Source organism: Arachis hypogaea, chromosome 6 (genome assembly GCF_003086295.3).
Source record: "Arachis hypogaea cultivar Tifrunner chromosome 6, arahy.Tifrunner.gnm2.J5K5, whole genome shotgun sequence".
Lineage (NCBI taxonomy): Eukaryota > Viridiplantae > Streptophyta > Magnoliopsida > Fabales > Fabaceae > Arachis > Arachis hypogaea.
The window spans coordinates 51,429,591-51,443,960 of NC_092041.1; the positions used below are offsets into that span (position 1 = coordinate 51,429,591).

At 37.1% G+C, this 14,370-nt stretch overlaps 1 long non-coding RNA gene and 1 other non-coding gene across 2 annotated transcripts; both read right to left on the minus strand.

The window, feature by feature from the left end:
• Positions 1 to 705: 705 nt before the first annotated feature.
• LOC140173352 (uncharacterized) lies at positions 706 to 3,133 on the minus strand. The gene is made up of 3 exons (XR_011861973.1): positions 2,700 to 3,133; positions 2,331 to 2,491; positions 706 to 1,701 (listed from the first exon to the last, which is right to left on the minus strand). It is a non-coding gene; the product is annotated as an uncharacterized lncRNA (long non-coding RNA).
• Positions 3,134 to 5,411: 2,278 nt separating this feature from the next.
• On the minus strand, positions 5,412 to 5,515 carry LOC112700225 (small nucleolar RNA R71). Its single transcript, XR_003153138.1, has one exon. It is a non-coding gene; the product is annotated as a small nucleolar RNA R71 (small nucleolar RNA).
• Between the last annotated feature and the right edge of the window lie 8,855 nt (positions 5,516 to 14,370).

The window sequence follows — 14,370 nt, forward strand, 5'->3', positions numbered from 1 at the left end:
AGTAGTGATAAAAATAGGTCAGAAATCTATATATTAGTCCAGACCAAAAAAATCTCCAATATTTTAGTGCACAACTACTATGTTCTATTGTGATTAATTTATCATTGAATTCTGCATCTAAATTTCCTGTGATAGTCAACAAACTTTTTCCATATAAGGACACAACTGCACACAGCTAGCCCTGTCCTTAGCAACCTTTTTTTCATATCAGAAAAGGAAAATAAAGTAGAGTTATGAAAATATATAATAGTGTGTCAAATGGAGGATGTTACCTGATTTTTTTCCATCGTGAATTCTTTTCCTTTTGCTTTTATCTTCGGGTAGTATTATCTTTTCTGCTTTAATAAATGCATGAGTCTATACCACTCCCGATGTATAGGATATTTTATTTTTAAAAAATGAAAGAAGCACTCAAAAGACTAACACTAAAAGTATACATCTAGTTCAAGAGCTACGTTTGAAGCACTTTAACTAGAGAAGAAAAACAAGGAATTGACGATAATGGAGCCATGGTACCTGATTATAAGTTTAAAACATTCACAATGATAAGCATGAATGGATTGCTTTAAACAGTTCATAAATGCAAGAGAAGAACAACTTCAAACATCACTCAACACAATGTCTATATATTATTTCTATCATTCATAAACCAAGTATATTTGTTTTATGTCAGCAGTACTCATCATATGTACCACATGTGAAATTTTCACAAGCTTGGGATTCACGAAGCATACTAGAATGAAAAGAAGTCCGATAATCCTTAAGCATCTAATCAAATAGCTAAACAGCATTGTATGATAAATTCAATTAACAACAACAAATCTCTGAAATCATCATATAATCATCAGTATTATACATCCTAGAGCAGTGTATTGAAGTAAAACTATTAGAGAACTAAATATGATCCTTTAATAATTTTAAGCCATTCAGTTTAGCCTAATAGCTAGCAGAGGATAAGCCATTATCCATTGTTAATAATGGAATATAAGCAACTTGATATAAGCCATTATCCATTGTTAATGGAGTATAAGCAACTTGATATATATTATATAAAAGAATTTTACTCTAAAATAAACCTACAGCAAACCCAAGGAAATCCATTGTCCCTGGCCAAATCAAGAATAAAATGGAAGGCAACAAAATGAAGCACGAAAGAAATCAGAGAAGCCAAAGAAATCACCACAACTCTGCTGTGTCGATATCAACTCCTAGTTTCAGCATAGAATACTAGTTCAAATCCTAAAACAGAACATCTTAAGTGTACCAAACTTCCACTTAACTTCTTAGCTGGCATTGAGTAAGGCCAGAATAAATTAATAAGTAAAATAAAATAGAATGATGGTTAAAGTTACACCCTACCTTATTCAGCTTTGCTTTGCTCTCAATACACCACGTGATTTCTTGTCTACCTTTTGTACTTTTTCTCTCCCTTCCCCCCACAAACATCCTAACCAGAGGTCTTAAAAATTCGAGCTAATGAAAACTGGATTCAAGAAACCTCTTTTCTTCAAATTCTAAGAAAGAAAGAAGCTAAAATTTAAGAATTTTCTGCACAAAAAATGAGAAAAGTATGTACCTGAAGATCTCAATGTGCTCAATTTCTCCGGAGAAAGAGAGGTTGCAAATTAAACTAATGTTCCAGAGATGTTCATGTAGGCTATTTCACAAAGCAATGACTTCACACTACCCGTTGAAGATAGCCTGAACAAAACAATAATCATTCAGATTTAATTTAAAACACAAGAAAAGACATAATTAAATAATTTAAATTAATCAATCAATGCTCAAGTTGGTCAAGCAAAAAATAAATAAATAAACACAAGGTTCTCGGTAACTGTTTAGCATTATTTTTCATTATTCAGCAATAATTAGACTAAGCTTCAATTCAAAAACAAAAATATAATGATTATGTTAAACATCTTTTTTGGGGGTGAGGCAGTGAGCACTGACTTCTTGGGGGATCACACAGCTAGAACTTGCCTCAAGATTTCGTTGCTGAACCCCACACAGCTAGTATAGCATTAACAAAAATAGTGAGGCCAGGAAATTCTTGTATTTTTCTTGTACTCCTAAAAGTGAGGCAAGGAAATTCTTGTATTTTTTGTTCTTTCTCTGTCTCTAAAATTCTAAGTATCATACATGACATGATCACTAGTTGTCATCAATGAACCAATCCCTTGGATTCATGAAACCTTGCTTCAAATCACTATCCATTACCTATATATTGAGTTTAATGAAGACTATAACATAACAACAATAAATAGAAATTAAAAGAACAAGATATGTCCGATAAAAATTAATTCAGAAACATTAGAAATTGGAAAGCATACCTAGCTAGGTTACCAAGTTGATCCATTACAGCCTGACCAACAGAACCTTCCAACTTAAGCAGCCATAAAACTCCAGCAGTGATTTGACCAATTGAATCAAATTTAGATTTGAACAGCAAAGCGAGGTGCTGAAGCTCATCCTTGGTTATTGCTGCTTCAATCTGCAAGGTACAATGATCATCAAACAATAAATAAATAAACAAATAATAACTACTATTGTAAATCATTAAGAGCTTGAAGAAGAAAAAATTGACCTCCAGTTAAATCACAATCCTAGAGTTTCACAGATTAAAACTCCCAAATTAAAACCCCTAAAATGGGAACCCTAAACCTTTAAAATTTTAAAACCAAATAGAAATCAATACATACATATTCAACAATGTGAGCACAGTGAAGACGATGATGAGAAGCACGGAGATGATGATGGTGACGGTGGCGCAGCAACAGCGATGGTCAGAACAGTGACCGTCATCAGTGATTAGGGCACAGAGAAGACGATTAGGGTAGAACCGAGATGAAGAGCGATGGTCAGCGCAACAACAGCGACGGTCATCAACGACGGTGAGAATGGCGAAGGTGAGGGTTGTGTGCAACAAGGTTGGCGAAGGTGAGAAGCGCATAGATGAGGGCGAACAGGAGTGATGGTCAGTGGTGGGTGGTGATAAGTGGGTTTCTTCGCGATGGTGAGAGGGTTTCGGCGCGATGGTGAGTGGTCAGTGGCGATGGTGAGTGGTGAGAGGGTTTCTTCACGAGGTGAGTGATGACCTTTGGAGGGAATTAAAAGAAAAATTCACTAAGTGTAAGTTTTCTTTCGGGAAAAAGAGGGTTATCAATTGTCAAGTTTTTGCCTCTAAATACATTAGGCATCACTTTTAAAACGCACCCAAAATTTAACAAATAGACTAGCCTTTAAAAGCCTCTCCTTTGATACGAAAAGTGAACCTATAGATATCAACCTACGGCTACGCTTTATAAGTGATTTCTATAATACCTAAGGCTACGCTTTTTAAATGATGCCGCATTTGTGTATCCTTTTCTCTTATAAAAAGGCAACACAGAGAAAAGCGTAGCCTATTTTATGAATAGGTTACGCTTTTCAAATGTAGCTTAAAAAAAGTGTGGCTGAATGGGTATTTTTCTTGTAGTGTTTTCAAAAATTTTTTCATTATTTTCGTTTTTCAAAAATATAATTTTCGAAAAAAAATAATAAAAATACAAAGAAATCATAAAATCATAAAAACCAAAAATATTTTGAGTCAATTTTTAAGTTTGGTGTCAATTGCATGCTTTTAAAAATTTTCTTGCATTTTTCGAAAATTCATGCATTCATGGAGTTCTTCAGGATCTTCAAGTTGTTCTTGACAAGTCTTCTTGTTTGATCTTGATGTTTTCTTGTTTTGTGTTGTATGTTGTTTTTCATATGCAGTTTTGCATTCATAGTGTCCATGCATTAAAGAATTCTAAGTTTGGTGTCTTGCATGTTTTCTTTGCATCAAAAAGTTTTCAAAAATATGTTCTTGATGTTCATCATGATCTTCAAAGTGTTCTTGGTGTTCATCTTAACATTCATAGTGTTCTTGCATGCATAATTGGTTTTGATCCAAAATTTTCATGTTTTGGGTCATAATTGTGTTTTTCTCTCTCATCATTAAAAATTTAAAAATAAAAAAATATCTTTTCCTTATTTCTCTCCAAATTTTTTAAAATTTGAGTTGACTTGGTCAAAAATTTTTTAAATTAGTTGTTTCTTACAAGTCAAGTCAAATTTTCAATTTTAAAAAAATCTTATCTTCTTAAAACTTTTTTAAAAATTAAATCTTTTTCTTAATTTTATCTTAATTTTTGAAATTATGTTAACAATTAATATGATTGATTCAAAAATTTGAAGTTTGTTACTTTCTTGTTAAGAAAGGTTCAATCTTTAAATTCTAGAACCATATCTTTTAGTTTCTTGTTAGTTAAGTAATTAATTTTAATTTTAAAAATTAAATATTTTTCAATCCTATCTTTTTATCATATCTTCTTATCTTATCTTTTTATCATATCTTTTTCAAAATTTTATCTTTTTCAAAAATTTGATTTCAAAATATCTTATCTAACTTCTTATCTTCTTATCTTTTCAAATTTGATTTTAATATCTTTTTCAACTAACTATTTGACTTTTTGTTTGTTTCTTATCTTTTTCAAAACCACCTAACTACTTTTTCCTCTTTAATTTTCAAAAATATCTCATCCCTTTTTCAATAATTCTTTTTAATTGTTTTAAATTTTAATTTTAATTATATCTTATCTTTAATTTTCGAAAATCATTAACTATTTTTTCAAAATTATTTTCAAATTCTCCCTCTCTTTTCTTCTTCTATTTATTTATTTATTTACAAACACTTTTCTTCACCTCTCTTCATCTCCAATCACTGCCTCTATTCTCACCCTTGTGATTGAATTCTCCACTCTTATTCCTTTCTTCTTCTACTAATAATAAGGATCCTCTTTGTCCAGATATAGAGGATTCCTCTTCCTTTTTCTTTTTCTCTTCTCTTTCATATGAGCAGGAATAAGGAAAAAGGCATCTTTGTTGAAGCTGATCCAGAACCTGAAAGGACTCTAAAAAGGAAACTAAGAGAAGGTAAATTACAACAATCCAGAGGCAACCTTTCTGAAATTTTCGAACAAGAGAAAGAGATAGCAGCCGAACCCAAGAACAATAATGCAAGGAGGATACTCAGTGATTTCACTAAACCAACGTCCAAGTTTGATGGAAGAAGCATCTCAATTCTTGCCATTGGAGCAAACAATTTTGAGCTGAAACCTCAATTAGTTGCTTTGATGCAATAGAACTACAAGTTTCATGGACTTCCATCTGAAGATCCTTATCAGTTTTTAACTGAGTTCTTGCAGATTTATGAGACTGTTAAGACAAATGGAATAGATCCTGAAGTCTACAGGCTCATGCTTTTCCCTTTTGCTGTAAGAGACAGAGCTAGAACATGGTTGGACTCACAACCTAAAGATAGCCTGGACTCCTGGGATAAGCTGGTCACGGCCTTCTTGGATAAACTCTTTCCTCCTCAAAAGTTGAGCAAGCTTAGAGTGGATGTTCAGACCTTCAAGCAAAAAGATGGTGAATCCCTCTATGAAGCTTGGGAAAGATACAAGTAGATGACCAAAAAGTGTCCTTCTGACATGTTTTCAGAATGGACCATATTAGATATATTCTATTATGGTCTATCTGAGGTTTCCAAAATGTCATTGGACCATTCTGCAGGTGGATCCATCCACTTAAAGAAAACGCCTGCAGAAGCTCAAGAACTTATTGACATGGTTGCAAACAACCAATTCATGTACACTTCTAAGAGGAATTCCATGAATAATGGGATGCCTCAGAGGAAGGGAGTTCTTGAAATTGATGCTCTGAATGCCATATTGGCTCAGAACAAAGTGTTGACTCAGCAAGTCAACATGATTTCTCAAAGTCTGAATGGATGGCAAAATGCATCCAACAGTATTAAAGAGGCAGCTTCTGAAGAAGCTTATGATCCTGAGAACCCTGCAATAGCAGAGGTAAATTACATGGGTAAACCTTATGGAAACACCTATAATTCATCATGGAGAAATCATCCAAATTTCTCATGGAAGGATCAACAAAAGCCTCAACAAGGCTTTTATAATGGTGGAAGAAACAGGCTAAGCAATAACAAGCCTTTTCCATCATCTTCTCAGCAACAGATAGAGAGTTCTGAGCAGAGCCCCTCTAATTTAGCAAATTTAGTCTCTGATCTGTCTAAGGCCATTTTAAGTTTCATGAGTGAAACAAGGTCCTCCATCAAAAATTTGGAGGCACAAGTGGGCCAGCTGAGTAAGAAAGTCATTGAAACTCCTCCCTGTATTCTCCCAAGCAATACAGAAGAGAATCCAAAAGGAGAGTGCAAGGCCATTGATGTAATCAATATGGCCGAATGCACAAGGGAGGAGAAGGACGAAAATTCTAGTGAGGAAGACCTCCTGGGGCATCTCTCAAACAAGAAGGAGTTCCCTATTGAGGACCTAAGGGAATCTGGGGCTCATATAGAGACCATAGAGATTCCACTAAATCTCCTTCTTCCATTAATGAGCTTTGAAGACTATTCTTCCTCAGAAGAGGATGAAGATGTGACTGGAAAGCAAGTTGCTCAATATCTAGGAGCCATCATGAAGCTGAACGCCAAGTTGTTTGGTAATGAGACTTGGGAAGGTGAACCTCCCTTGCTCGTTAGTGAACTAGATACATAGGTTCAGAACTATAGGCACCATGACCTTTAATAAGGCTCTGTGTGACCTGGGGTCAGGCATAAATCTTATGCCACTCTCTGTAATGGTGAAACTGGGGATCATTGAGGTACAGCCTGCCTTATTCTCATTACAATTAGCAGACTAGTCAGTAAGCCAAGCTTATGGATTAGTAGAGAACGTGTTAGTAAAGGTTAAAGGCCTTTACATCCTTGCTAATTTCATAATCTTAGACATTAGGAACGAAGAGGATGAATGCATCATCCTTGGAAGACCATTCCTAGCCACAGCAGGAGCTGTGATTGATGTTAACAAAGGAGAATTAGTCCTTCAATTGAATGGGGACTACCTTGTGTTTAAAGCACACGGCTATCCTTCTGTAACAAGGGAGAGTAAGCATGTAGAGCTTCTCTCAGTACAGAGTCAAACAGAGCCCCCACAGTCAAACTCTAAGTTTGGTGTTGGGAGGCCACAACCAAACTCTAAGTTTGGTGTTGAATCCCCACAACCAAACTCTAAGTTTGTTGTTGGGATTATACAACATTGACCTGATCACCTGTGTGGCTACATGAGAGCCCACTGTCAAGCTATTGACATTAAAGAAGCGCTTGTTGGGAGGTAACCCAATTTTTATTTATCTAATTTTATTTTTATTTAACTGTTATTTTGTGTTTTAGTAGGTTCATGATCATGTGGAGTCACAAAAAAATATTAAAATTAAAAACAGAATCAAAAATAGCAGAAGAAAAATCACACCCTGGAGGAAGGACTTACTGGCGTTTAAACGCCAGTAAGGAGCATCTGGCTGGCGTTCAACGCTAGAATAGAGCATGGATCTGGCGTTGAACGCCAGAAACCAGCAAGATCCTGGCGTTCAAACGCCAGGAATACACCCTGAGGAAAGCTGGTGCTGAACGCCAGAAACAAGCATGGAACTAGCGTTCAACGCCAGAAACATGCTACAATTGGGCATTGAACGCCCAGATTGAGCATCACTTCGGCGTTTAAATGCCAGAATTGTATGCAAAGACATTCTACATGCCTAATTGGTGCAGGGATGTAAATCCTTGACACCTCAGGATCTGTGGACCCCACATGATCATCTCAGGATCTGTGGATCCCACAGGATCCCCACCTACCTCACCCTCTCTCTCTCCATTCATGGTCATCCCTTCTGTTTTTCATTCACCACTCACATCTATCCACTCTTCCCCATACACCCCACCTACCTTCAAAATTCAAATTCTCTTTCCTATCCAATCCCACCCATATAGCCGAATACACACATCCCTCCATCTCCTCCATATCTTCTTCTTATTCTTCATCTTTTCTTTCTTCTCTTGCTCGAGGGCGAGCAATTTTCTAAGTTTGGTGTGGTAAAAGCATAGCTTTTTATTTTTCCATAACCATTGATGGCACCTAAGGCCAGAGAAACCTCAAAAAAAAAAAAGAGAAAATGGAAGACAAAAGCTTCCACCTCTGAGTCATGGGAGATGGAAAGACTCATCTAAAGGGTTTATAGCTCAGTGGTAGAACATTTGACTACAAATCAAGAGATCCCTGACATACCTCAGGGGATAAATTGTCCTCCACACAATTATTGGGAGCAACTAAGGATAGGAGCTCCAAAATTACTAGGGATCATGCAACAGAAGCAAGGAAGAGACATAGAGGAGCTCAAAGAGCACCATTGGTTCTTCAAGAAGGCGCCACCCTCACTAAGGTCGACTCATTCCTCGTTCTTATTTCTCTGTTTTTCGATTTTTATGCTTCATGTTTATTTATGTTTTGTGTCTCTACTTCATGATCATTAGTATTTAGTAACTATGTCTTAAAGCTATGAATAATTCCATGAATCCTTCACCTCTCTTAAATGAAAAATGTTTTTAATTCAAAAGAACAAGAAGTACATGAGTTTCAAATTTATCCTTGAATTTAATTTAATTATATTGATGTGGTGACAATAATTTTTGTTTTCTGAATGAATGCTTGAATAGTGCATATTTTTGATCTTGTTGTTTATGAATGTTAAAATTGTTGGCACTTGAATGAACAATGAATAAGCAAAATGTTATTGATGATCTGAAAAATCATAAAATTGATTCTTGAAGCAAGAAAAAGCAGTGAAAAACCAAAAGGCTTGCGAAAAAAAAGAAGAAAAGAAAGAAAAAAAATTTTAGAAAGAAAAAGAAAAGCAAGAAGAAAAAGCCAATAGCCCTTAAAACCAAAAGGCAAGGGTAAAAAGGATCCAAGGCTTTGAGCATCAATGGATAGGAGGGACTAAGGAAATAAAATCCAGGCCTAAGCGGCTAAATCAAGCTGTCCCTAACCATGTGCTTGTGTCATGAAGGTCCAAGTGAAAAGCTTGAGACTGAGTGGTTAAAGTCATGATCCAAAGCAAAAAGAGTGTGCTTAAGAGCTCTGGACACCTCTAACTGGGGACTCTAGCAAAGCTGAGTCACAATCTGAAAAGGTTCACCCAGTCATGTGTCTGTGGCATTTATGTATCCGATGGTAATACTGGAAAACAAAGTGCTTAGGGCCACGGCCAAGACTCATAAAAGTAGCTGTGTTCAAGAATCAACATACTTAACTAGGAGAATCAATAAACACTATCTGAACTCTGAGTTCCTATAGATGCCAATCATTCTAAACTTCAAAGGATGAAGTGAGATGCCAAAACTGTTCAGAAACAAAAAGCTACAAGTCCCGCTCATCTAATTAGAATTAATATTCATTGATACTTTGGAAATTATAGTATATTCTCTTCTTTTTATCCTATTTGATTTTCAGTTGCTTGGGGACAAGCAACAATTTAAGTTTGGTGTTGTGATGAGCGGATAATTTATATGCTTTTTGGCATTGTTTTTAGGTAGTTTTTAGTATGATCTAGTTACTTTTAGGGATGTTTTCATTAGTTTTTATACTAAATTCACATTTCTGGATTTTACTATGAGTTTGTGTATTTTTTTGTGATTTCAGGTATTTTCTGGCTGAAATTTGGGGACCTGAGCAAAACTTTGATAGGAGGCTGACAAAGGACTGCTGATGCTGTTGGAATCTGACCTCCCTGCACTCGAAACGTATTTTCTGGAGCTACAGAACTCCAAATGGCGCGCTCTCAACAGAGTTGGAAAGTAGACATCTAGAGCTTTCCAGCAATATATAATAGTTTATACTTTATTCGAGATTTGATGATGTAAACTGGCGCTCAACGCCAGTTCCATGCTGCATTCTAGAGTCAAACGCCAGAAACACGTCACGAACCAGAGTTGAACGCCCAAAACACGTTACAACTTGACGTTCAACTCCAAGAGAAGCCTCAGCTCGTGGATAGATCAAGCTCAGCCCAAGCACACACCAAGTGGGCCCCGGAAGTGAATTTATGCATCAATTACTTACCTCTGTAAACCCTAGAAGCTAGTTTAGTATAAATAGAACTTTTTACTAGTTTATTAAAAACCTTTGATTGTATTATTCAATCTTTAGATGTTTAGTTCTTAGATCTAGGGGCTGGCCATTCGGCCATGCCTGGACCTTTCACTTATGTATTTTCAACGGTGGCGTTTCTACACACCACAGATTAAGGGTGTGGAGCTCTGCTGTACCTCAAGTTTTAATGCAATTACTACTATTTTCTATCCAATTCGATTCATTACTCTTCTAAGATATTCGTTGCACTTCAACTTGATGAATGTGATGATCTGTGACACTGATCATCATTCTCACCTATGAACGCGCGTGACTGACAACCACTTCCGTTCCACCTTAGACCGGGCGCATATCTCTTGGATTCCTTGATCAGAATCTTTGTGGTATAAGCTAGAATTGATGGCGGCATTCATGGGAATCCAGAAAGTCTAACCTTGTCTGTGGTATTCTGAGTAGGATTCTGGGATTGAATGACTGTGATGAGCTTCAAACTCCTGAAGGCTGGGCACTAGTGACAGACACAAAAGAATCACTGGATTCTATTCCAACCTGATTGAGAACCGACAGATGATTAGCCGTGCTATGACAGAGCATTTGGACCATTTTCACTGAGAGGATGGGATATAGCCATTGACAACGGTGATGCCCTACATACAGCTTGCCATGGAAAGGAGTAAGAAGGATTGGATGAAAGTAGTAGGAAAGCAGAGATTCAACAGGGACAAGCATCTCCATACACTTGTCTGAAATTCCCACCATTGAATTACATGAGTAACTCTATCTTTATTTTCTGTTTATTTTATTATTTTTATTTAAACCAATAATCTCTTAAATTAGTTAGATCCACTTGAATGGGATTTACAAGATGACCATAGCTTGCTTCATACCAACAATCTTCTTGGGATCGACCCTTACTCACGTAAGGTATTACTTGGACGACCCAGTGCACTTGCTGGTTAGTTGTGCGGAGTTGTGACTAAGTGTAATTCATGTGTGAGAGCTACCAAGTCATTGGAGCCATTGTTGATGATCACAATTTCGTCTACCAGCCCCAGAAGTGGATTTCTGCACTATCCATCTTAGTTTACTCATTTTCTGTAAACCTAGTTACTAGTTTAAGTATTTAAACAACTTTTAGAGACTTATTTTGTATCTCATGACATATTAGATCTGAACTTTGTACTTTTTGACGGCATGAGTCTCTAAACTCCGTTGTTGGGGGTGAGGAGCTCTGCAGCGTCTCGATGAATTAATGCAATTATTTCTGTTTTCTATTCAAACACGCTTGTTCCTATCTAAGATGTTCATTCGCACTTAAATATGAAGAAGATGATGATCCGTGACACCCACCACCATTCTCAACCAATGAATGCGTGCCTGACAACCACCTCCGTTCTACCTTCGATTGTATGAATATCTCTTGGATTCTTTAATCAGAGTCTTCGTGGTATAAGCTAGAATCTATTGGCAGCATTCTTGAGAATTCGAAAAGTCTAAACCCTGTCTGTGGTATTCCGAGTAGGATTCAGGGATTGGATGACTGTGACAAGCTTCAAACGCGTGAGTGTTGGGCGTAGTGACAGACACAAAAGGATCAATGGATCCTATTCTGACATGATCGAGAACTGACAGATGATTAGCCGTGATGTGATAGAGCATTTGGACCATTTTCACTGAGAGAATGAGAAGTAGCCATTGACAACGGTGACGCCCTACATACAACTTGCCATGGAAGGAGCCTTGCATGTTTGAAAGTAAGAAAGCATTATGTTGCAAGGATTTAGAAGACAAAGCATCTCCAAAACTCCAATATATTCTCCATTATTGTGTAACAATTACTTATTCTATGCCCTTTCAATTTTTACAATTGAAACTAAAAAACCCTATTGGTATCCTAACTAAGAATAATAAGATAACCATAGCTTGCTTCAAGCCAACAATCTCTGTGGGATTCGACCCTTACTCACGTAAGGTATTACTTGGACGATCCAGTGCACTTGCTGGTTAGTTGCGTGGAATTACACAGTATGAGTGTAATTTTCGTGCACCAAGTGCTGATGATGAAAAGGGTCAACTCCACTCGAAGTTAAGAGGAGAGGATGAAGCAACCAAACCCAGGATTTGATGAAATCCTGAATGAAATTTGTGTACTAAATGTGGAGTGGATCAATGACAAAGATGGAAAACCCAACCAGCTGAGGAGAAGGGACTTGAGCCCCCAAGCTAGGGGGTGGTTAGACTTTGTGAGAAGGTCTTTGATCCCTACGTCAAACACATCTGAGGTGACCAAGGAGAGGGCTATACTCATATACAGTATAATGAAGGGAGAGGACGTGAATGTTGGGGAGTTGATTGTCAACAACATCAACAAGATACTGAAAAGTACTAACGAGAGCACAAGATAGGCATTCCCCAGCATCATACAAGAGCTATGTGATGACGCTGGAGTTGAGAAGGTGGTCAATGAGGTGTTGCTGAAGCAAGATAAGCCTATAACTTCCAAGAAGATGGCCAAGGTGTTGGCCGTCAATCCACTTCAAAGGGCTAGAGAGCATAGAGCTCACGCTCATGTGCTACCACCACAACAACAATAGGAAGAGGAGGCATAGGAGCAACCAAAATTTCTGGCGCTTCAACCACCACCATACCAACAATACCAATAATTTCCTGAAGGAATGAACTGGGAGTAAATGCAAGGAGATGTGCACCAAATGAAGGGAGATTTGCATCAATTGAGGGAAGATGCCAACCAATTTCAAAGTAGCCAAAGGGAGCAATGGAACCAAGTGAATGAGAAAATACACAACCTCCAAGGTGGTGGAGCAAAACAAATGGCAGCAGAGGAACCTTGCTAAGTTCAGGCATCTTTATGATGCCCGGACCATTTCAAGGAGACAATATGATATTAACACACAAGCGAAGCTGAATCACTTGTGTAATGCTGTGGCTGCCATCAACCCCGGATACCCAACTTTCATGCAAAGGCTAGAAGAATTGAGTGCTAGGCAAGAGGAAATCCTACCTAAGCATAAGGAGGACGAAAGAGATTATATATGGTGATGTTGGGTTTCTGGAAGCCCAAGGACAAGAAAGCACAAGAAGGATCCTCAAAAAAGGGTAGAGATGACTCCTCCCCCCAAGAAGAAGGACAAAGGCAAGGGGCCAATGAACTGAAGAAGCTGCATAAGGTTGTTGAGTTCCATGGTTGACATTTCCTAAAATTCTGAATTCTACTTAAGTTTTTATCTGTTTACTTTATATTTGAGAATAATTGATAATGTTAGGATAGTTTATGTTTTATTCTGCTTGAAGTCTTTTGTGAGTCCTTTGATATGCAAGAAAGAAAATGTAATGATAAATGTAGTCTTCATTTTCATCAATAAAGTAGAGTTTGTTTCCATAAGAGTTGTTGTGAGTGCGATCAAGAGTAAATGAGACTAAGACTAAGAATGCTTATTCAAAAGAACTAAGGAATAAAAGACTAAGTGAAGAACCTTGAATGAAGTGAAAAGAAAAAAAATGAGTCATGAAAAGTAACTAGTCCTAGAAGGCATGACAAGTAGAAGTTAAGGGGTGTTCCTTGAATATCTATGGAACCAAGAAGTAGTAAGCAACAAAGACCAAGGCTCTGAGCATCAACTACTAAAGAGGGAATAGAAACATTGAAAAAGTCAAAAAGAGTTAGAACCCCTAGTAGATGCTTGTGGTCAAGATGTGTCAAGAAGAGGCCTGGGCAAGTAAATTCTCTGGGGTGTTTCAACACCTAGCACCCTAAAGTCAACTGACTTGGGAGTGTTGAATGAAAGCCTAACTAAAGGGTTGTCTTGAGACAAAATACTTAGAGTCGTGGTCATTAAACAGAAAAGAAGCACAAAAGAGAAAGAAAGAGTTAACCATTACTACTTCAAGGTGACAATCAATGAAAAGGACCCCTAAGACACATACTTAGAAAAGCCCTTAAGGATCTAGGAGCTCTTTGTGATATTCAAAGCACTCATGCATGCGTTGAGCACTTAGTCCAATTCCTAGTTGTAGTGCATACATTCAAGATCAAGTCTAAATTCACCAAAAAGACCACTCACATTGATTTGCCTGGGACAAGCAAAGCTTAAGTTTGGTGTTGTGATGACTTACATCATCTACCCTTTTTCTTGCATAAAAAGGATCATAAAAGAGGCATAATCTCATTTGATCATTTCAATTCATGCCTTAATTGATGAATATCATAGTACATTGCTTTGAAATGAGTTTGTGCTAGATTTCAGGTGGATAAGACATCAAAAATGGGAAAGAAAACAACAAAACAAGGGGCGTGTGAAGCAGACGTGCCACTTGGAACAAA